The 24,485-nt window shown below is 38.0% G+C and overlaps 1 protein-coding gene and 1 long non-coding RNA gene across 7 annotated transcripts in view; one reads left to right on the top strand and one right to left on the bottom strand.

Moving 5' to 3' along the window:
- LOC149065592 (single-stranded DNA-binding protein 3-like) overlaps positions 1 to 24,485 on the top strand; it is a 156,490-nt gene that overhangs the window by 57,461 nt on the left and 74,544 nt on the right. The gene's annotated exons all lie outside the window — the stretch shown is intronic.
- The window catches only part of LOC149065593 (uncharacterized), a 44,944-nt gene that overhangs the window by 7,493 nt on the left and 12,966 nt on the right, over positions 1 to 24,485 (bottom strand). For 2 of the 3 annotated variants that reach the window (XR_016195610.1, XR_016195611.1), the window contains exons 2-3: positions 19,875 to 19,935; positions 17,460 to 17,559 (exon numbers count right to left, since the gene is read on the bottom strand). This is a non-coding gene — a long non-coding RNA (uncharacterized LOC149065593). Of the gene's footprint in view, positions 1 to 15,957; positions 17,560 to 19,874; positions 19,936 to 24,485 lie in introns of those variants that run through there. The other variant, XR_016195609.1, reaches the window with a different exon arrangement.

Below are 24,485 nucleotides of genomic sequence, written 5' to 3'. Positions count from 1 at the left end.
TTCTCCTATAAAACTTAAATTTGTTTTTAGTTGGTTTTTTTCCTAATTACTGTCAAAAAAAGTGGGAGATAAATTTTGATACTGATGGTATACCAAATTTTTTTCGTATTGGTAACTAAGGGAAAAACGATTTAAAACTTGTTTAAAGAACTCCGAATGAAATTAATGTATATGTGATTTATTTAGGTTAAAAAATGATTTAAATGGGACTGGGTGTATTTTAATATATTTCTCTATAAACCAAGAATGAATGTTTTGTAAAATTTAATAAACTATTCATCAAGCTGATTCAAATAATGGTCGTGAAGATGTTATTGATAATGAACAAATGCGGTTTCTTGCTCTTCCGCTTGAAGTATGATAAAAAAAAAAAACTGCGGATTTCGTATGTGTGTGTGAACTGTATTATACATAGCACATTGATGCGGGGTTAGGAGCACTGCTAGAATCACTTTTTTTTTTATCTTTTTAGGAATTGTCGATAGGGTTGTCAGAGTTCACAAAGAAAAGTCCGACTCTTCACAAAAATATAAAAAAAAATGTTACGCTCATGGTAACGCGTAAAAGAAAAGCACTGCCTGGACTTTCATACAAATAGTTTTTGCTTTTCTGAGCTAAATGGATTGGGGGGAAAGCGAATTGACAGATTCCTGAATTTAGAATTCGTCTTTTTTTTCTTTAGGAGTGTCTTTTTGGATTTTCTCTGAAGCAGGAATATTCTTGTTTATTCTAAGCTAAGAATAGTGAAGAAAAGTAGGCTTGTCTGGCCCTGTTAGTTTCAGATTTTCCTCCCAATGGCGATTTCAAAAATCTTCCTCCCTTTTTCAAACATCTTTTATTTGGTGAAAATTGTTTGTTCGGGTTCGAAGACCGTCGTCCATTTGAGTTAGTTCTTAACGTTTCCCCAACACTAGTGGTTGGCCTCATCAGGAGAATTGATAAAACTGGATCAAAAGTCAAGTTTTCCTGTCCATGTTCCAAAAGCCTAAGTTTTCCAACCACTAGTGTTGGGGAAACGTTGAGAACTAACTCAAATGGACGACGGTCCTCGAACCCGAACAAACAATTTTCATCAAATGATGGCCATGAAAACCTTATCAAATATCTTTTATTTGGGTTTGTAAAAGTTTAAATAAATGAGTTGGTCGGTCCCCTTTTTAATTTCAATTATGTATCTGCCATAGAAGTTTCGTACTGATGTCCATAAATTACAAAATTCTGCCATTTCACAAATTTTTGAACTTCATTTCTTCTGTATATTGATAATCATTCATTTATATATAAAAATAAGAACATGACTCAGCGGTGCTTGATAACAGAATGATTAAGGACATCGTGGTCTTGTACGAGTTTGGAATGAGTAGAGATGTTTTCATCTTTTCCCGTATTTTTACCAATCTGGTCTGCAGAGCCGTTGTGTTACGATCGGATAGCCACGATCCTATCGTATTCTGAGCAGATACACGCTTTTCCCCAAGCCCGTGTCTTAACCAGCCCTCCTTACACACACACTCAGAAGCGAGACCTTTTTATCAAATTTATTTCTGAATAAATTTAAAGTTCAAATGGACCACCCTGCAGTGCACCTATTTCGATGGTTAATGATATTTATAGATTCGTTAGAAGGAAAAAGCTTTTCATTGATTTGCGTCGGACGTACGGTTTTGAGCACTGTCTTTTATGTCCATTGTTTTCATTGCTACCTGCACTTTTCTTCTTACCATTCATTGTTTTGGTTTTTGCCTTTGTCGTTTGTTTCTTCGAGCACATAAAGAAATATTTGACCAATTAATTTTCGGGCCGGATATTTTTTGCCTTTTCCTCTTTTACGCATGCAACTCCCGCTAAATATCGGACCCATTAACGTAAATTGCTTATCATAAAATACAATAAGCTTTATTACTTCATAAAATTCGAGTTCCCATTCATTAGGAAATAATGTATAACGATGCAACTTCCATAAAAATATAAGCGTGCTGTTTGAGAGGGGGAAAAATCTAAAAGAAAAAATAAACAGTTCAAATAATAATGGTTATGAATAGGCTTTAATACAACTTCAAATAATGAATTCCGTTGAGGTTTCTATTACTTAACGATTGTTTTCTTAACGTAGATAATTTTTAGAAAGTAAAGTACCAGAAAGGTTATGTTTAATCAAAAATATGCTATGGCAAAATTTTCCCCGTAAAAAGTGTTAACAATGGTTTGATATCCGGGGGGGGGGGGTGTGTTAAAGTTGGGAAAATGATTTTTTTAGTCCGATAGTATCGGATCCAATGATTGGAGTGTGAATGACGCAGTAGTAACCAGCTCTACTATCACCATGAAAAAAGCGTCGGGTCTGCAGGTTCGATCCCAGCAATGGGCAGCGAATTCATTTTTCACCCTCGAATCTGAGGTGACCACCAGTAGATAGCGCCTTCACAATACGCCACTGCAAAGACCCTTTCCGCCCCCCGTCCACAAAAAGAGGGGGCAAAAAAAGCACGGAAGGACTGTCACTCCACCCGGAATTGAAACGGGTGCAACTGTGAAATACCTAGTAGATTCATTGTTTTCCATTTTAAGGCTGAAAGACCAGTTTCTGTTCAAAGTGACGCCTAATCATGAAAAAAACCTGCATGGAGAACAGCTATTGGCTGTAGCGATAATATTAACGTCACAAATGGCGGATGAGTCGGCCTGGGGTGCCCAGTAGCTTTTGGTTAAACATTCTAGCACTAGAGCTCTATATTCTAGAAGTACTTCCTCTTACTAGAAAGAACTCTGACACAATTCAGTCCATAGTTATGCGATTTCTATTTCACCCTCATGATTGGCTTAAAAAATTTCTCAATTATACATGCATATGTTATAGCAGTGTTTCTCAAAGCGCGTGTCCGGTGAGCTGTTCATATTGATGTGTGCCTATTAAATGCCATAAAGTGGTGGTTCTTGAGACTATTTTAGGGAGCCGCGGGTGTCAATGTTTTAGAACCACTGTGTTATAGAGAGGTGATTAATGATATGATTATGCATAACCGCCAGTTAGGAGTAAATATGATAAATCCTGCCTAATTAATCGCATTTACCGAACATATGCATGTATACGATATCCATTCTGCGATGGTTAATTTGATAAATGATGCTTTCTTATCGAATAACCGTTATTTAACGGGGGTTATACGTAAAAAGAAAAAAAAAAAAAAAAAGATTTTTTTTCTATCCCTTCTATCTCCGTTTCATGTGATCTCAAAATTATTTTTCTTTATCGCAATTTCTTTTTAAACCATTGTGCAAATTAAATGCGGTTCATTCTTAATGCTAGCATGTAATCAAGTTTAGATTCACTTGTTCTCAAAGGTGGGTAGAGCGTAGGTATGTCAATCCGAAGGTTAATGGTTCGAACCCCGCTCGTAACGAGTTTATTTTCCCTCTATTGGAAAATCCTGAAGAAAAGAATTAATTACAAGCCATTTTCAGTATACCGAATTTTTTTTATATTTCACCACCAATCGCGAGGTGCATGGGGTTAGGGGTTGTTCCCGAACCGCGATCGTGGTGAGACGGTGGTACGGGGGCGAACTCCCTTGGGGAGGCGACCCATTTCTTGGTTATTGGTTCATAAGGAAAATAGATTCATTTGGAAACGAAATATAAAATTTACGTTGCGGCAAGCCGCTGAATCATTTAGCCAATGTTATTATTTGCGCTAATGCGCCAGTCGTCATGACAAAGTAAAAGCGAAATCGTTAATCTCTCTTGAACTCTGGGCTTCAAATAGAAAAACCTTACTAACCGAGCATTTGGCGATAAGTCGCCGTTTCATTTGAAGAAATTGTCTCCAACTTTACGCATGCGTATCGTGACAGATGACGTACTGTTGCAAGACACTCGTCATTTGATTAACCCTTTCAGCGGCAATCCCGAGATATCTCGTTAAACTTGATCTGCTTTATTTCAGCCATCCCGGAATATTTCGTCTTTTACAAAAAACACGTTTTCCATCCCCTCCCCTCCAACCACTCAACTGCCTGTGGGCGGAGTCAGGCTCTTGTTCAAGTTTATGTAAGTGAAAAAGTGAGAAAAAGAGATCGTGTGCGTTTTTTCCCCTTTCCTTCAGCACGGTAAAGAAATAATACAAAAAGTTTTTTCCCCCAAAAAATGTATTTCTCTTAACGCCACACACGTCATAGCAAGTGTTTTTGTATCATAGTAAGGGAAATAAAAGCGATGGGCGAAGTAAAGTTTCTTGTTGTGGGGGGTGGAGCAGGTATCAGCTCCCAATCGGAAAAATGATTCTTGAAAATAGGTGACAATTTGCGAAGGTTTCGCAATTTCAAATGTGGCAGTTATAATAAGAATCAGGAAAATTTTAAAAACAGCTTAAAGGGTTAAATATCTCAAGCGCATGATGGAAAAAAACGAATTTCGCATCAATCCATGCATCGTTTTCTTGCATATTCAAAGAAGCCCAGAAACTGTCCACCCTGTGTACGCTATTTCCATGAATGAACGCCAGGGTCTCTGCCACCGGACTTATTCGGTTGCCGAGATCTCTTCCAGCCCAGCTTCGTGGCAGAGTCTGGAACAAAGTGAGTCAGTGATGGTAACCTCTTCCCGCATAATTTCCCTTTTGATTAAATTTTTCCCCACCCATTCCGAAAAATGTGCTCCCATCTAGCGGGGAAAATACGTAATCAAGTATTTTACAATAAAAAAGTATTGCACTGCATTAATTTCTTTATTTTTTTCAAAAATTTCTTTTGTTTGATGAACTCCCAACATTTCCCACAAATGCTAATAAATTTCCCACTTGGACAAATTTTGGCCAATTTTTCCCACGATTTACCATCACTGAAGTGAGTGCATCTATCAGTCTGAGTGTGTAGCTAGTGTTGTGGTTGATATTTCAGTGCTGCCGTCTATACTTCAAATTGTGAGTGAAGTGTAATGATTGAATATTTGTATGTTGCTCTCTGTGGTGAGACTTTTTAACGGGGAGATCGGCTCGCATTCGTGCCTTGAAGTTGGGAACCACAGAAAACCAACTTCAGCCGACCATCACTGTGGCGCCGGTGGAGTTCAAACCCGGATCCTCGCGATGTGAGTCCGTCACTATGACCACTCGACCACCACAGCGGCTATACGCTATTTAGTGATATTAAAAAAAGAAAATTGTTGTGGCACAAGTTTTCATAATGAAATGATTCAAAATGAACAAGAAGGCCCAGGATCCTCTGTAAATTTGAAAAAAATTAGTTTACTACGTAGAACTAATGTCAAAAAGATAGCTTCTAACTATAGATATTGAAATGGGAGGAGAGGGTTTTGATAATAAACTACGAATGTGTTATATATGAGCATTTCATTTGCTATAGTCATTCGAATATCAGATTTAAACTAGTTCTGCTCGGTGTAATAAACCCTCACGTGCATTAAATAAGCTTGATGCGACTCACTTAGTGAAAAAAAAAGAATATCTGTGAGTCTCTCATGAGCAATATTACCGAGGTTTTCTTCTAAATATCGAGGGTTCTTTTTCCATTGCTGTATAATGAAAAATTTATTTCTATCGGGATTCTGCCTCAGAACGAGCTTATCATTAAAGTACAGTATCTGTGGATGGTGTGTCTGTGGAGCAGTTTAGAATCGCTGCTATAGTGGCTTACCTGAACTTCTCAAATCTGCAAGTGCCTCATCATGCCACATTTTTATACAGGTTGTGCTCAAGTAAAACTCGTTACTGACTAATTTTGAGAGCTTGAAAAGTTCTCGTGCTTTCCTTCTGAAACGTCGGCGTCTCACAATTTTATAACCAATGGTCTAGTCGGTATTGATCGTTTATCTCAGTTATTGCCTACTTTTATCAAGAGGGTTTTTATTCTCATTACAGACCACCTTTAGCCCTCAGAACAGCGGTCGCGTGAAGATGTATGGATTCGATGAGGTACAGCTAGTTGGCCTGGGGTATCTCGTACAAAATGGTCAGTGGCTGATCCTCTTGTTTGCGGTGTGGTATCCCCTAATCACTAATTTTTTTGGATGGAACCACAAAATGTACTAAGTTTAGTGTGCGTCTAGTATGCTTTGCTTCGTGAGGTCTCAGATTCCAACCCCACTGACGGCATAGTGCTGTTCGGCTGAAATTGGTTTTCTGTGGTTTTCCAACTTCGAGGCGTGAATGCGAGCCGATTTCCCATTTGAAAAGTTTCTCCATAGAAGCAATCCGGCCACGACATTTAAAAAATTCACACATGGCACAAACAATTTAATAATTTTTGTCGCACTACGGTCATTTTCTGCCCACGAGGGCTAATTAGACCGGGACCTACAATTTATTGCCAATTCTGAACGGCAGCCTTTTTTATTCTCACCGAGGTTGGTGCTCCAACCCCTCGATGTGGGACTCCCTGCGGTAGCAATCTTTTTTGTGGTCATGTCTTCGTTTCTGTTGTACCCCTGCGTCAGGGAAGTTTGACAAGGACGAATCGGGTATCGAACGCACGACAGCTCTAAACATAATTTGGTACTTTAGGCGAGTATCTTATCGACCTGAGCTACTAGCTACTGCCACAAACAAAAAAATAGCCAGTCAATGTCTGCTTCCGAATCCGGAAGGCAGATGGCAGCACTTGATAAATATTCTATAGAAACACACTTCACGCTTGGTTTACAACACACACGCACATTCCGACATGTACCCATTCTTTAGAATTCCGTAGTGTAACATGGACGAGATGCCTGTGCGGTTTAGTATTAGTACGCTTTGCTTGGCTCGCGATGAAATATTTTGTTACAGCCGTACATATACACTGAAGAGCCAAAAAAACTGGTACACCTGCCTAATATCGTGTAGGGCCCCCGCGAGCCCGCAGAAGTGCTGCAACACGACGTGGCATGGACTCGACTAATGTCTGAAGTAGTGCTGGAGGTAATTGACACCATGAAATCCTGCAGGGCTGTCCATAAATCCGTAGGAGTAAGAGGGGATGGAGATCTCTTCTGAACAGCACGTTGCAAGGCATCCAAGATATGTTCAATAATGTTCATGTCTGGAGATTTAGGTGGCCATCGGAAGTGTCTAAAGTCAGAAGAGTGTTCCTGGAGCCACTTTGTAGCAATTCTGGACGTGTGAGGTGGCGCATTGTCCTGCTGAAATTGTCCAAGTCCGTCGGAATGCACAATGGACATCAATGGGTGCAGGTGATCAGACAGGATGCTTACGTACCTGTCAGAGTCGTATCTAGACATATCAGGGGTCCCATATCATCACAGAGCCTCCACCAGCTTGAACAGTCCCCTGTTGACATGTAGGGTCCATGGATTCATGAGGTTGTCTCCATACCCGTACACGTCCATCAGCTCGAAGCAATTGGAACCGAGACTCGTCAGACCAGGCAACGTGTTTCCAGTCCTCAACAGTCCAATGTCGGTGTTTTCGGGCCCAGGCGAGGCGTAAAGCTTTGTGTCGTGCAGTCATCAAGGGTACACGAGTGGGCCTTCGGCTCCGAAAGCCCATATCGATGATGTTTCGTTGAATGGTTCGCACGCTGACACTTGTTGATGGCCCAGCATTGAAATCTGCAGCAATTTGCGGAAGGGTTGCACGTCTGTCACGTTTAATGATTCTCGTCAGTCGTTCTTGCATGATCTTTTTCCGGCCGCAGCGATGTCGTAGATTTAATTTTTTACCGGATTCCCTATATTCACGGTACACTCGTGAAATGGTCGTACGTGAAAATCCAAATTTCATCGCTACCTCGGAGATATGTCCCATCTTTCGTGCTCCGACTATAACACCACGTTCAAACTCGCTTAAATCTCGATAACCTGCCATTGTAGCAGCAGTAACCGATCTAACAACTATGCCAGACACTTGTTATATTATATAGGCGTTGCCGACCGCAGCGCCGTACTCTGATTGGTTCCATATCTCTTTATTTGCATACGCATGCCTGTACCAGTTTTTTTGGCTCTTCAGTTTATATGGATGGGAAATCCCAGCAAACCACTCAAGGACAACGCACTGCGTGCGCATGTAGATGCATCTGCTATCACTATAATGTTCTCGCTTCAATCCCATATGATTAGAGCCGTGCGACGTGGTACGTTTTCCTGTTGGAATTGACCATCATCCAATAGGAACACCGTTGCCAGGCAGGGATGAACCTGGTCCGAAATTATGTTCACATACTTGTCGGAGACTATGAAAATAATTGTTCCAAATATGGTCGAAGAAAATATCACTAACATCATACCACCACTGCTGCCTGCTTGTTTCTGTCCAATAATGCATCGAGATGCTGTGACCTCCCTTTGAAAATCGCATTCGGTCGTCAACATGTGTGTTGAAAACACTTTAGCGGTGAATGCCGAACCTGATTTTTTTTCCTCTGAATTTCTTTCTCACCATTTCATTAAAGCCTTCACAATGTTCCATAGTTTTCAGTTAAGTAGTTAAAGCTGTAGACAGCTCAGAACAAATCAACTTTTTAATTATAGACACTCATGTATGTAAAGAAGGGAAACATACAGTATCTCCGGTTTTTGCGTTGGTTATTACAATATAATTTAACAAAATGTTAAAATATGTTTTAATAAGAATCACAGGTGTGTTTGATGTGCCAGAGATGAAAAAAAGATTGCTATTCATTAGTCTTGGGTTCGAGTGAATTGCAATTTGTGTTTAAAAAAAAATGTGTATCTTACTTGATTATATATGTTTATATATCTGCTAATCGTATGATGCATGATTAGTGTTCGTTTCTATCACTGTATTCAGATTCACCCATATGAAGGCCCTAAGCGCTCAAGTGATTTTGCGGAGCTGCCCCCCCCCCCCCGTCCGCTTTACTCGTAACCTTAGCGCATGGTCCGGGGCCTCATGACAATTAGATCGGTTTACAATTTTTGAGAATACTTATGCAAATTGGGGTAAGCAGGAATATTTTTGAGGGGGGGGGGGAAATTCAGAAAAATCATTTTTGTCGAGGCCTATGAAGCCACGGTTTGGGAGCCTCAAGTGCCGGGGGGGGGGGGCCTCTGGTTAAAATTTTGGAGAGAGTAAGTATATACAAATTGGTAGGCCGATATTTATATCTAAGTAAAGGGCCTCAGAAAACCTTGTTTTGCCCAGCTTAAGTTAAGTTTATGTAAATTGAGCGAAATCTCAATATAAAAACTGAGCATTAACACGAGTTCTTATTCGCAATCACCTCAGTTTCTCTGCTTTTGTGTCACCCTGAAGGAAGCAGCTAGAAACGAAAAATTTACTGTGCCGTTTGGTGGGTGGTATATATCTATTTTGGTACCCCCCCCCCCCGTAATTTTTAATGGCAAAAGAGTAAACTCGGCGCCCTTCCTGGTCCAGTGCTCGGGGTACCAGACTCCACCCCGCCCCCCCCCCTTTGTTGCAGCCCCGATCAACCTTTCGATAAAGATGTTCAACTGTACAATCAAGTGCTCTTAAAATATTTGGATTTTCTACCAGATGGTTGATGCTGGGGGAAAATTTACATAAAAAAAGTACACTACAGTCGGCCCCCCGTATTCGCGGGGGTTACGTTCCGGGGGTGACCGCGAATACGGGAAATCCGCGAATAACCGAAACCTCAGTTTTCTTTTTGTATATCTCGTTTGTTGAACATCATGGGAAAGAGCAGGGTGACGCAGAGGATAGAACGAAATGTAAAAGAGGGTGCAGCGATTGTTGGCGATGTTTTCTGAAAGAACATTGTGATATCTGTTTGTCGTGTCTTCTTCATATGATCAAGTATGTTGTAATATGATGACAAGGCTTCCTCTACCAATTTTTCTAAATGTGAAGAGCGTACCATATGGGGATCTGTGCCATGAAAATAATCCATTGCTGATTTGAACGTGCGAAGCCTTTCCGCTATGTCACTCATGGTGAACCTGTCTTCTACTTCTTGATCTTCATCTGGTACCGCTTCAGTTTCAGGAGCAGTCAACCTGCATTAATTCCTCCTCTGTCAACACCTCTGAATTGCTATTAATTTAGCTGTTCGACTTCCTCTATATCCATATCATTGAACCCTTCTCCACCCACCTGTTTCGCTAACGTGACAATGTCTTTTATAGTCTCTTCAATTTACTCTGTAGAAGTGGTTGTATTCTTTAGTGCACATTGTGGCAAAAGGTTAATCCAACCCAAGAGGACTGTTTCTCTCTTGGGGGCTGCCACGGCTCTGGTGATGACATTAATGTCATTAGCGAGTCATTCTAAATATGCACAACTAAAATTTTGTAAACAAAACACATGAATGACGATTTTTGAGAGTTGAAAAAAAAAATCTAATAAAGGAAAAAAACCGCGAATACGGAAACCGCGAATATGGAAACCGCGAATACGGGGGACCGACCCCCCTTATATGTATTTGATAATTTTTTGTGGTGTCCCCTTTCTCCTAATGCCCTAAGCACGTGCTTATTTTGCTTAATGGTTGATCCGGCTCTGACTGCATTGGTGTTAACGCTGGACTGTTGGATGCTTTTCATTGAGAATTCCTGAAATTGAAGAGTAGTTTTTTTGTAAATAGCCGATCAAAGTGGTGCAAAATTTATTTTTTAAAATTTAGTTATTTTAAATTCTAATGAATTTAATTTTGTCAAATATTTAAGGGGCCCAGGTCGCCTACAAAACCAAAAGATGTTTAGAGGTGAATTCGATACGTTTTTCGTCCTTGGCAGAGTCTTTCCTGACGTGTAGGTACAACAGTTACGGTGATAATATGACCACAGAACACATTGCTGCCGTAGGAAGTCCCCCACCTAGGGGTTAGCGCAAAATCCCTCGGCGAGATATATGGAAAAAATGTCTACGCTGCTGTTCGGATTCTGCAATAAACTGTTTCCCACAGAGTTAGAATATATCTTTAGTCTATGGTAGTTCCGGTCAAATAGCCCTCGTGTGCTGAAAATGACCGTGGTTCGACTCAAATGGTCAAATGTTTATTGGATTGACCATCAAATATAAACTCCAGTATTATACAGGGTGGAAACTTGAGTCCGTTTTGATTCAAACAACTCTTGAATCGTTGGTTATAGAAACATACCTTCAATTAGAAAAAGTATTCGAAAATAACGTGGCTATTTTAGATTTGTTATTTACAGTGATCTCTCACTTATGCGTGGGTGCAAGGTAACAAGAAAAAAAAAGACGTGCAAGTGACATAATAATTTAACATATAAGCATAGGCGTATATGTAAAAATGAGGGGGAAAAATGCATTCAAAAATATTTAGCATGGAAACTGATATATCCAAGTACGAGAGTGAAACATAAGTATTGATTTATTCTTGAAAAATATTTCTTCGTCGAAATCTATATGCCCTGTGATTAAAATATTACCTTGTCACATTTTAATTTTTCAAAGTAACTTGAAACTGAAGACCATTTTTGTTCCCATTTATGCCTGAAAACCGCTCGTACGACTGGAAGCAAATCGCATTAGTTTCTGAAGTTGTATGTAATCACGAAGAATTTCTAAAGCGTTTGCATCGATTTCTTCATCTGTGTCATCCCGCATTTTCTTAAGGGCCGTATTCACCGACATGGTTTAAACTGTAGTCACAATTTTTTGATAAGAGATCAACATCGATTGGTTAAAAACCTGAATTTAACCAATCCGTGTCGATTTCTTATCAAAAAATTGTGACTAGTTTAAACCATGTCGGTGACTACCGCCGTAAGTGTAGTTTTTGTTACAGTTATCATCAAACTTTCATGCTTTCATTTACCCATTCTAAAATGTAGCAAAGCTAAACAAGCTGGAATGGCTAGGCGAACTTCACACCTGTCTCTAGCAAAACCGAAAATGTGTCACTTTTTTAAAACACTTGCTAGGTTGCAGCTTCTTATCCTCATCACCATTCTCTCATCACATCAATTTAGCTCACCCCTTCAGTTGAAATTCCTAGTGTCTAGTAGGGCCCATATTATCTCTCATGGAGCGTTATTGTTTGTTGATACTGATAAGCCTCACAGGACAAAGTGATGGATACCAGAATCTCATTTTTAGTTGTAGGGAGTGCAAAAGAATCGAAAAAAATTTTCCAAAGGAAATTCATTCTGATTGATCTCAATCATAAACAGCGATGTAGTCGATGTGTAGAAGGAAGAGAATAGGCTACCCTCCTCAGCAGAAATATAAGGAACTAGCTATAATACCTGGCGCTGTCCGGGTTTTCTCCATATACTGCCAGTATTAAAAAAGTGACAAACCATTGTAGAGGAATAAGCATGTCTGAGACACATTGTTAGAGAAGCACGGTAAATATTCCGAAAATCATTGTTAAAGGCCCCTCAAACCATTGTTTTCTGACAGTTTTTCCCCCTTTCGGACATTTGCCCAGCTTTAATGAACTTCTAACGTATCATTCAGGCCGGGTCATGTTTGGCGTTTATACAAAATTTAGCGACGATCCGTCTGAAATTGTAAATTTGTATAGAGAACATACACAAAAAAAATCAATTTTGCGTATATGTAGATATAGTTACAATAATAGCTTTTTATTCAAAATCCTTTTAAACTTTTTGTGAAAGCCTTTTCTTTTGGAAAAAAAGCAAATTGATAAAAATTTTCTGCCTCATAACTGAGAGGTACGTCGCAAAATGAGTCGCATAAATGAATAATAAATATCATTACTCTCCTATATCTTCCGCGGGAGTGTAGTGAATTGTCTTATAACTAAGAGAAACGTATAAATGAGAAATTACTGTGTGTATATTACTAGGGACCAGAAATGTGTCAAGGTACAAAATTTGTTTTTATACGGCACCCCTGTCCTCTAACTTCCAATGCAACAGTTGCTGTCTTGCCTCTGAGCAAAAAAAACCTTGTTTTTTAAGTATTAGAATACATGTATTAGGCCGAGAGAGGTATTCGAATTCAAAAATCGCTGAAATGAAGGCGAGAACAGCACATATTAAATGCAGCATATATAAATTAAAGCAAAGCTTGTTTTACGCTGTTCATTTGCTATGCTTATGCTGTTTATCCCCTCATTTTCAGTGATTTTCGAATTCAAATAAATCGAGGCTAATATTGTACTTGGAAACGGAAATTTTTTTCTTGTCCTCAAAAGAGGCAAGGCAACAACTTTTGGTTTGGAAGTTAGAGGATAGGAGTGCCGTATAAAAAATAAATTTTGTATCTTGGTACATTTCTTGTCCTTAGTAATATAAAGGTCATATATCTAAAAATTTCACGTTATTCGAATACTTTTTTTAATTGAAAGTATGTTTCTATAACCAAACGGTTCACGAGTTATTTGAGTTGAAACGGACTTTTAATTTTTCATCCTGTGTCGGGAATTCTATTTGAAAAAATTAAAAAAAATTTCGCCCTGCTTTGCTCGACATTTTCGTGGAAATTTCTTGCATAAAATCTTTGTGTATCTGCTTGGAAGTAGCATTCATTGAGCTGCTCACAGGTACAGTACTGTAATGTGAATATAGCACTGTGCCTGCTCACAAGTTTTACTGTAGAACGTGTTTCTATAAGCTGTCTCGTTTTCCTTTTACTTTCTTAATTGTAAAAAAGGGGGAGGGGTGCCGTACGTTTAGGCTTTAGAGAATTAGCTTTAAACTTCAAAGTTCAATTCCTGAAAGCCATCCCCATCCATCTTTGGACTGATAGTGAAGCTTGGAATATTGCATTGACTATTCCGCCTTATGGTGTTAATACCGATGTTGAAAAAAATCCGTGACCTGAAAAAAAAGAAAAAAGCAGGCCTACACCCAGATGCTTCGCCCGTGAACCATCAATATGGAAAAGGAAGTGTGCATACACATACAGTTTATGTTGAAAAAAATGCCCAATAATATCAATCAAATTTAAAATTTTGTGCTTCGTTTCCCTCAACGAAATCTATTCTTTTAATGGGTTGAATCGAAGATATTTTCTCATTTCCGTGCCTACGAAATTATTAAGAACTCTTTGTTTATCCTTCCAATTCAATTCGGAATAAATAATAAGCAATCACCATCTAATAAATAAGTTGCAATAAATAATTTAAAAACAAGATATATATTATAAAAGCAGCTGTTTTCCATAGTTATTTGTAGCTGGAATTTCTAAATTTTAAACGGTCTGGATCTGATTAACTTTGAACATCATCACGCATATTCATACGAATCTCCGAAAACTGTATTTTGTTACCAATATTCGATCTAAACACTGTTGAGCAGTTATTTTAAGCAATTTGTTTATCCTGAACTTATGAGAAAATGTCCTAACTACTGAAAAGCTCCCTCATATTTATCTGCTTTGAGTGTCGTTATCGACTTCAGCTGCTTTTTTGAATCGCCTCATACAGCGATTGCATTTCACAGGTGTAAAGTGGTATCAATATGGCATGTATTTGTTTCTCCTGCGTCTACCTAACAATGTGAAGTAAAGTATAAAATGAAAATCAGTTCTCTCACCAAAAAGTGGCTCTTTAAGGAGACATTTTAATTAAATAACAATTCATAAAGTGAAATGGTCAATATTTTTGGTGATTTTGGCAATCGATTACTTGTGTAAAATATTTATAGCAAGTCCAGTCTTATAAGCTAATTACCAAGAACTCTAGAACCAAAATTAGCGGTATTTTGCAATTTGATCTTGGCCCCCAATAGTAGTTTCTCACCGTTTGACGGCATTTTAATGCTCGTGAGTGCAGCCTTTTTTACGAGCTCCCTTCTCACTGCCGTCTACCATACATCTCCATCATCAGATGGTACAAGTGGACCGTCAGTGGATCCTCCCAACGCTCACTTTCTGATGCTCTTTTCTTTCCTCATCGCTTATAGCAGCGGGATGGCCGTATCGAAGCCTGTCCTTTATCATCTTCCTCCTTAGATGGACCTTCATTTAATGGTGACGAGCTGAGGGGACTTGAAAGAGGAGAGGAGAACGAGATGGCATTTTTGGTGGCTATTGCTTTTCCTATACAGCAGCGTATGGAGCTGGAGGCCGCTGGCTTTTTCATTTCATCTCATCACTCAGCTTTCTTCTTTGCCATGAAGAACGATATCTCGATGTGCTCCCACTCCTCGGTTTTACTGCTCGGAACATCTTTAGTAGCATGAAGTACTGCTCGTATTTCTGCAGGCCAATGCATTTTTGATGTAATTCCACTGGTCTCGCTGCCAGAAAAGGGCGATAACACAAGATGTAAAACGAGAAGAATACGCTTTAGTTTTGTGCTGGGTGGAGTTCCAAGTAGATCCCCCCCCCCCTTGTCTCGCTGAATCTAGTGCTATCTGTTCTTCGTAATTCTCACAGAGAATGTTTTTTAATTTTAGCACGTTTCACTGTTTTCCTTTACCTTCCCGCGAAAAAATTGAACGATAACCGAGCGAATAGTGTTGAAACAAAACTTTTTGATACATTTGATATCAGAGAAATTATAATATTCTTGCCAGCTTCAAAAAAAAAAAAAAAATTCACGAAATTTGCTTTTTTCCCTTTTCAATTAGTATAGATTTATTTTGGCAATAGATTTTTTTTTTAAGATAACAACGCAGCTGGTTGATACGTTAAGATTTGCAAAGAAAACTTTTATTGCATTTGCTACAGCACTGTCGTGTCTGGTTCTGAAATGTCAGTTCATGTGAAATGTCGGAATTAGAATTTTTACCCCATTCCACTCCTAGGGGTATAACAAAGCACATTAAGTTGAATACGTTACCTTCAAGTATTTAGTTTAATTCGTTGAATCCCAAGTACTGCTCGTCCGAGTAGATATAACAATGTTAGGCGACTGCTTATTCATACATTTCGTATGAATTATTAATAACAGCTGTGTGGGACAAAGAACAATGACAACATGCTATATTATATGAGTTTTTTTCATCAGATATCGGCTCCATCTAATACAATAAATAACTGCCGTGTGTTTCCAAAATTTCTATATTTCCGAAGTAGATTTCTATTGTTTTTAGGCTAACTGCTAAATAATAAAAATTAGATTTCTTGAATCTTTATTTCTAACTGAAAAATTACAAGTTAAACAATTATCAAAGTTCATTAAACACATAAAAAAGTACGAAAAGTTGGTTTTGATTTCAGTTCATTTTTCAAATATTTTAAATGTACCGTATTTTAATGTGTAGAAAGAAGAAAGAACCCCCTAATTTTCTGGGCTTAAAATTTGGAAAAAAAGTTTTCTCTCATCAAAGGTATTTTTTATTTTTCATAGAAACCATTAAATTCCGCATCACTCTTATCTAATACATCACAATCAGCTGCATTAACTTGTTGATTATCAGAGTCACTCATCTTAACTTGGAAGAACTGAGTAATTTGTTAATATCTAGAGAACTATCCATGTATAAGAAAACCCTCCCCCTTATTTTTGGAAACAAAGGGGTTCCTTAGGCCGTTATTACATTATAAAAATTTGATAAAAATTTTGAAAATAGCATAAGAAAGAATACCTAAGATGTTATTCGTCTAAAATCTTGTGTGGTCAAATTGACCCGGTCTTGGAAAGAGCGAGTGCTAATGCAATCTTTAGATTGCGAGATAACGTTCGGGATCCCCTAGCTAATGAATCGAAGTATTCTCACAAATTTATTTAGCAACATCATTGTTGTGCGGTGTGAAGTCACTCAATTCTAACTCACCTGGATCTTTACCAAGTAAACAGTGAGATACGTGAATTAAATTTTTAAGCGTTCGTTTCTGAAATTTCGGGTATTTGATGTGTTACAGCACGCAGTGACTTTACTGGTTAACCACTTCAGTTCTTGTTAACTAATGCCATAAATTTAGCACTAGTAACTAACTGAGTTTTTCTCGAGCCCGAATGCGACTAGGTAGGTTTTGAAATTTTGTCCTCTGCTCTGGCTAAATCAAACAAAAGATAACTCTCGAAGCATTTGCAAAAATTATCTAGACCTGCCATGCTTGAGAAGAGAAGATTTTGGTTGCTAATTAGCTTTTCTTATTCAGTTTTACCGGAAAAATTGATGAAAAAATCGTTTTGGGTCGTTTCCCTCGGGTGGGAAGGGGCATTAAAAGGTTAAAAATGAATGATACTGGAATCAATAACATGTATACGTTCAATCTTCAGGATTGCACATGTATTATGTGCAATCCTGAAGATTGAAAATATGCAATTTTTTAATGTAATTCTGTCATACATTAAAATAAATGTTATGAATTCGTCATGGTTTGAAAACTGAAAAAAAAAAAAATCTGTTGCCGCAAAAAATTCGTGTTTCTTAGATTGAGATGAAGGTATTTTAGATCATTAAGGTTAATTTATAGAAGGTTTTAGATCAGTTATAATCACAAGTTCAGACTTGCAACAGCTGTACAAATATTTCTTGATCATACAATCAATAGTTAATCCTTTACTAAATAAAGATGTAATCAGTTTTTCGTGTAGTGCTCGTCGTGATTTTGCATTTGCATTAATTTTCGTTCACCAGTAATGATTTATTGACAAAAACATTTTTCTCACTTATTTGATTCTTGCAAACTTCTTCATAGTCTGAAGATACTCATTGTGTGCATCTTTATCGCTCTTCCAATCCTAGTGAGGCGTTTTCATTCGTAGAACACTAAAAAATAAAAAATATTGACACAATAATTTGATAATATATCACTTTACTAAGCTATTAGTTGTTTGAAATGCTAGACCGTGTGGTTTTAACATGCATAATGATAGCAGAAATAATACCCGAAATAAAAGCAAATAATGCATTATCAATATAGTCGGAAAGAGCTTGTTAAAAGTCCGATATCGTATCATGAGAAGCAAATAGCTGTAGGATACGGTGTTTAACCTGTTCTTTTTACCTAACTCCGACTTCATCAATGAATAATAACTTTCTCCTACCCTTTTCTCCAATGATATTAGCTTTCCCCCCCCCCCCATTTTCCTTTCACCTCTAAGATCGCGAAGATGAACATCACTATGGTTGTCTGTTTTTCAGAGTTATGCACTTACATTAAGTAACCGTTAGCTCATTAGCTTGCCTCCAATATCCTATAGGGTTATGAAAGTGAGAAAAAAAGTGACCATGTTGAGACGATGGTTCTGTCGTTCGTGTAAGAGAAAACAGCTGCTACTCGGGTCGGTGAAACGTGTCTGATACGCTATCATAAAAAGGAAAGCCATCAGTCGTTGCTTGTACAGAACTGTCGTTGGTGGCAAGTCCATTAGAGTTATTATCCTGTCATAACGCTAGAGAAACCATCTTACCATTGAACCGCAGCTCATCTCTTCATTAAAATTCGCATTGCGTAGTGGCAACTGTGAAATTAGATTTTGGCGTCACACGTCCTTAAACGACGTTTATCGGTGGGCATAGAATAGAAGGGGAAGCGAAGAAAAACAATCGATTTGGGGAACGCTTTTGCAATTTAATTATCGCAAAGAACATTACGTATTAATATTTTGCATCTGCGTCGGCAAAACCCTCGTTCAAATTTCTCTTACGTAGAAAGCGACAGTTTTGACGCTCGCGAACAGCCTTTGGGTTACAGGAGAATTGACGTATGGATAGGCATTTTAAATTTTGATTCGACTTTATTCAGCATCGCAGACAATGCGCAATGTTTTTAATGATGAAGTTCCTTATATATATAGTACTTCGTGGTTTTTTTTCTGTCATCGTTTGTTTTATTTATGTTTTCAACGATTCCGTAACTTTTAAACTCATCTAATAGTTCTGTAAACGGGAATAATTTTCTTTTGTACCGTATAAATTATATATGAAATCGTTGCAGGAAATAATTTTAGGTACCGTAATCCGGGGTACCTACAAAAAAAAATTCAACGTTACCAGAGTACAGTGTTTTCCAACCTATGGTCCACAGAACCCTGGAGGTCCGGGCGTACTTTGTAAAAGGTTCGCGGGATCATTTCTATTTACTACCATTGCATGAATGATACTTTGTGCCTTGAAATTGTAATTTTTAAATTTTTTATGCTATGCAAATTAGAAAAAAAATAATACATTTTGGATTTTATGACAGGGTGGGGGGCATCGAAATCGATATTAGGGCATTACAGAGGATTCGTGGATCACCACAGGGCGTCTGCGGTGCATTCACTTTCGTTATAGGGGGGTCGGCGACATCAAAACGGTTTGGAAACACTGCCCTAGCGGCTATTCTAATGAATGTTTCCGAACAGTTTTGATTTTGCCCGACAGGAGACGTTATCGGTCAACTCATGTATTAAAGTTACTGATGCATCCGCCATTTTGGGTATCGTTTGCTAAACATTTGTGTTGCTCAATTTCAGCTAGAACTTTTGACAAGAAAAAGTTAATTTTTTTCAATCATAAAATGACGAATGCATCAGTAACTCAAATACATGAGATGACCGATAACGTCTACTGTCGGGCAGAATCGAAAATGATTGGGAATATTCATTAGCATAGCCGCTAGCTAACGTTAAATACGTTTTTAAGCATTGGTGCAAGTCACCGCTGTAGGTGCAAAGTAGCTACGGATTAAGGTAGTGAAACTTTTTTTTTATCTTTTATTAAAATCGAAATGGTTTCATTTCCATCATTTTTTTTACTTCTGTAAAATCGCGATTCTTTAACTTGTTGAGATTACAATAATTGTAAAATGCGTTCTGTATAAGGTAGTTTTTTTTTCCAGAAATGGAATATTAAACATCTATAGTTTTCATACTATGAATGCAAGTTATTACGGAAGCGAAGAACTATTTTCTGAGTGATCTCTAAAGTAATTTCTCCGGGAATAGGATTTTCAATTAGTTTTTGGTGCAATCGCTTTTCACACTAAGCGGTTTGAATTATATGTATATTACAGAGACTTCTCTCTGAATAAAAAGAAACGAAAATGGAAGTAGTAAAGTGATTCTCGTGGAAATTTATATGAAATATATTTAACTCACCCAGTTTCATCTTTTTGTTCTTATCCAGCTCCATGTAAGCATGATTCCGTCACTGATCAGTCTAGAAAGAAATATAAGCGTTATATTTTTAACCATTTATCTACCAGATTATGAAAAGTAAAAAAAGAAGGAAATGTAAATGAAATTATAATACTTAATTATCATGTCAATTATTTGGTGTCATTTAAGTTCTAATTAAAAACAAAAAATAGTTTTTCATACAATTAGTTGCATAACAAGTTATCCAACAGTACCGTCAGTAGATGTTTTACCCGATAAAACCAATAATTATAAGGCTTCTACATCGGTGCTCTTCAACCTCCGTTCCGCGAAACATTTCTCCCAATTCATGTAACAGCTACATAATTTTAAATTTAATAAATTACCATTCATTAGTTTTTTATTAGCCGTCAGCAGGTCTGCGAAGTATTTATTTCATTTTCGGGTGGGTGAAATTGTTCAACCATTTTTACCGGTCCACAGGTGTGAAAGTTTGAAGAATATCAGTCTATATCAATGCTTGCTATGCGTTGTTCGGGTAGTTTGCTGAACTTAGATGTGTACGGGATAGCATGATACAATTTGTTACAAGACGAAACGCGCGCATCAGACAAACGAGAGATTGTAGGTATCCATTTTTGGTCGGTACATTAAAAAGACCCAAACCGTGTTTCCAGGATCTTGTGTGGTGGAACGCTACAGTCGCAAGTGTTTGTGCGTGGGTGTAAAAGGAGGAGACAAGTGAAAGTCATGCGTATTTATTTATCTCGAGACATCCAAGTACTCGTACTCGCTATGTAGACAAATTTTCTCCTCAGCGCTCTGTGCGTGGCCCTTGAGCTTCCGTGTGTTGTGGAAATGGATGGTAAGTTACGATTGATTTACGAGATGAGCAAAGAAACGCGCGATTACTCGCGAGGCTCTTTGATGTACCGACAGCGCTCATCAAAGAGACTCGTGCCACGCCTCCGTGATCGTGTATGATGGAAGGCTGTGGCGATGCAGTAAGCAGTAAGGACCGGTTTGTGCGTGGGCCGAAAAAAAGAAAAGCAAAGACCAGGCATATTTATGTATCATCCCCCCCCCCCCGAAAAACCAGAGTAAATGTAGTATAGATGGGCCCCTTCAATGAACAAGGTGAAAAGTAAAGTCTTCGTCCTGCCAATTACAATGGTAGAAAACACCTCAGAATTTTTTTTTTTTTTTAATAATATACAAGCATATACAGAAACACATTTAAACATACACTTTTGACCTCAAGGGACATGCCTGTCCTTCCAGTAGGTCTACAGGGTTTCTCCGTAGATTATTTTTCTTAGCAACAGCCTATTATGGTTTAGGTCGGTTTATAATTGTTCAATATACAGTTTTTTTTTGTTTAAAAAAAAATTTTTAGTAAAACAATATTTTGTGGAGACTTCAAATACCGCATCACTCAATCAGATAACAAAGTCAGTGAATTGAGAGAGAAGGTTTTTGAATGTAATTTCAGAAAGCGTCTTTCTTAATAAATTTATTTCAATGGAACTCTTTTGAAAATATGGAGTTGTTGGTGATTTGTGTTCAAATGGATTAGGCTAAAATATAAACAAGATTTTCAAGCAACTGTGCTTCGCCAACACGAATCACGGGATTAATTGGGTGACCTGCACTTGTTAGTGAAATAAGATTAATATCTGCGATTCATTTTCTCCTTGATTCTTCGGGTGTGGACTTATTCTTGATTCAGATAGCTGTAAGTACAGCTGCCCGGCTATGCTATTGTTGTTACAGTAGGAGCAGTCAAGAATAAGCTGGCCATAACAAAAACATCGTTGTAAGATTGACATTGGCATATATATAATGAGCGTGCTGATAACTACAACGGATTTCCGGCTGAGGTCGTTAGCCACTCCCACTTCTAATGTATAAAAATTCTCAGAACACCGACAACTATTAAAAATCATCATACGGATTTCGATCTGTGCGACACGACCTTGCTTTTCGTAATTAATGATTTTGACTTTTTTTTTTGCCATCAAGTTCACCGTATTTCGCTTGAAAAATAAGTGCGGTATATCCCTGAGACGCAATCCGGAACCTTATACTTGACGAGAAAACTGTTTTCTGAGGCAAACTATCTAGACTGACTATCCGCTTTTTGGTGCAGAAATGTTTTCTATAAAATACCTACTGACATAATATCATTATTTACTACTACTACGCTCATATAGGAACAATTAAAACATGAAGAAATGAAAGGCACGAATGCATTATGTTTACTGAACTCCGAACTCCGACATGTAAATATTGTATCTCGTGTTGAATATATATTATCGGGTTACTTTGTAATTTGTTTCATCATCATATCCAGCTTTTAAAATTGTATCTCGGTGTTAGCGCAAAATCTTGTGGCTTTTCCAATTTCTTTGACCTATTGAAAATTTTATTTATCAAAATTCAGCTGTAGTTTAACATAACATTTGACCTTCTTGTTAAAAATATACGTAATGATAGTACTTAGTTATATCCGAAGATGACGTCACTTTCCTCTGTTCATACGAAGGTTATAACAGCTGACTGATGCGAAGATGAATTCAGGAAAGAAAATTCAACTGCTCTTGCGGGGAATCGAATCCACGTCCTCTCACCTACCGGGTGAGCGCGCTAGATCACTACGCTACAAAGACAACGAATCTCTTTCCTTAGAGCTCGTGTGCGCTGAACGGGAAGTTGCGTAGTGGTCTATCGCGCTCATGCGGTAAGTGAAAGGACGTTGGTTCGATTCCGCGCTAAAGCAGTTCAATTTTCTTAACTGAATTCATCTTCGCATCAGCCAGCTGTTGAAACCCTAGTAATTAATTATCCGAACTAGTTCTCAGTCTGAATTATGAATTAGTTCGGATAATAAACGAAGTACAGGGTGGGCAAAAAGTACGGTATGTAACATATGTCGGGATAGTTTTTTTCTAATCACCCCGTATATAAAAAGATGAGCTCCGTGTTAACTACTACATTGGCTGCAGCAGTGGTTTTCAACCTTGGGCCGTTGTCATACTCTAGGACGGGTGCCACGGAGAGCTGTGAGAAAAAAAAAATGGATATGAAGCTGATTTTTTCCTGACACCAAGATCAGACATAAAAAGAACTTGTTTTCTGTTATCAATTGCAATGGCCAGAGAATTTTTTTTTTAAATATTAACAAACTCGCGATAAAATATGTTTACGGTGTACAAACAGAACGTTGAAATACTTTAGCTGAGTAACTTTTACCTGTAGAACCATGATCCCAACAGACAATTGGACTATAAATTTCAGAAATCAATTTAATGAGTACAAAGGAATTCGGTTCTGGATAACATGGTCGAAAGGGGGCCATATGCGAAAAAAGTTGAAGAAACATTGCACTGCACCGTACTTTTCACGAAGTCAACGAAAAAAAATCCCATTTTTTTCCCTCGTTCAACTGTAAGAATATACGAATCATTGTTATGAACAGGAACGTGATCAGGAAAAGACCTAATATAGCTTTTTCGCATGTTAAATGCCCAAAAACGTACTGGAGTATGTCCCGGTGTTCTTAGGAGTAAAACTTTTTAATGAATCATTTGAGATGTTCTTTTTTTCATAACACGGCTCGGATCATTATTATTTTTTTTTAGTTTATTGATTCTTATTTTCTTAACAAGAGGTCTTCTCATATCTGACGATATTGTAATTAAAATTTGATATAAGTTTTAATTGATGTGAATTATTTTCTCTAATTTTTTTTCATAGAACGTACGATTATCTTTTTTTGTAGTCGATCTTCAGCTGATTTTATAACTTGATGCTATAGCTTGCTGCTATATGTTTTACTTACTAAAATTGATACTTTGGTTATAGCTTTTTTACTTCTAGTTCGATAGTTGTTGATTGTGTGAAATATGATGGACATGTATTACACAGATTAATAATTATCTTGTTTGTAGTATTTACTATATCAGCCAGAATGTTGAGTGGCATTTATATGGGGAGAAAACTGCAAATAAGATTATCAATACTATCAGAATACAGTACTATGTTTCTTCTCACTCGGGAAGAACAATGAAATTTATAAATCGTTGCCATGTCTAAATCGCAAATGCTAATAGTTCTAAGAATATGTACATGCGTGATGCAGACTCATCGGTTCAGCGGAAAAGTTACTTATCATGTAGAATAATATTTTTGATTGTGTTTTTCCCCCTTCACTCATGGATTTTTGCCGTGGCGTGTATACCACTATGGCTTGCATTCTAACAACATTTCCTCCCCATTTCTCCATCCCGTCCAGTACACATACCCGTTATAATAAGCGAATGCTCTTCTGAGCGCGGCGCAATTTACAAGTGTTGCAGTGCCACTTGTTTGTCCGCTCATTGCATTTCGGCACGAAAGTAGACGGCGATGCGTGACATCATCTCTGGGGTGGCTGTTGTTAATTCCGCTCTCCTGACTAACAAGCAGGACCTAGTAATTACGTCGAGGCGCAGTTTCCGCTCAGTCCACAGAAGCATGGATGGATGAGGAGCTTGCGAATAATTTGATGCTTGTCACAAGCCTCGAGCTGAATTTAAACGTTAGTTGATGTACTGGTCATGTCATGAGACC

This window comes from Pholcus phalangioides, unplaced genomic scaffold, assembly GCF_987345545.1.
Source record: "Pholcus phalangioides strain wild (caught in Gottingen) unplaced genomic scaffold, Ppha-v1.0 ptg000039l_1, whole genome shotgun sequence".
In the NCBI taxonomy this organism is placed as follows: domain Eukaryota; kingdom Metazoa; phylum Arthropoda; class Arachnida; order Araneae; family Pholcidae; genus Pholcus; species Pholcus phalangioides.
This window is presented reverse-complemented; position numbering and strand designations above follow the sequence as displayed.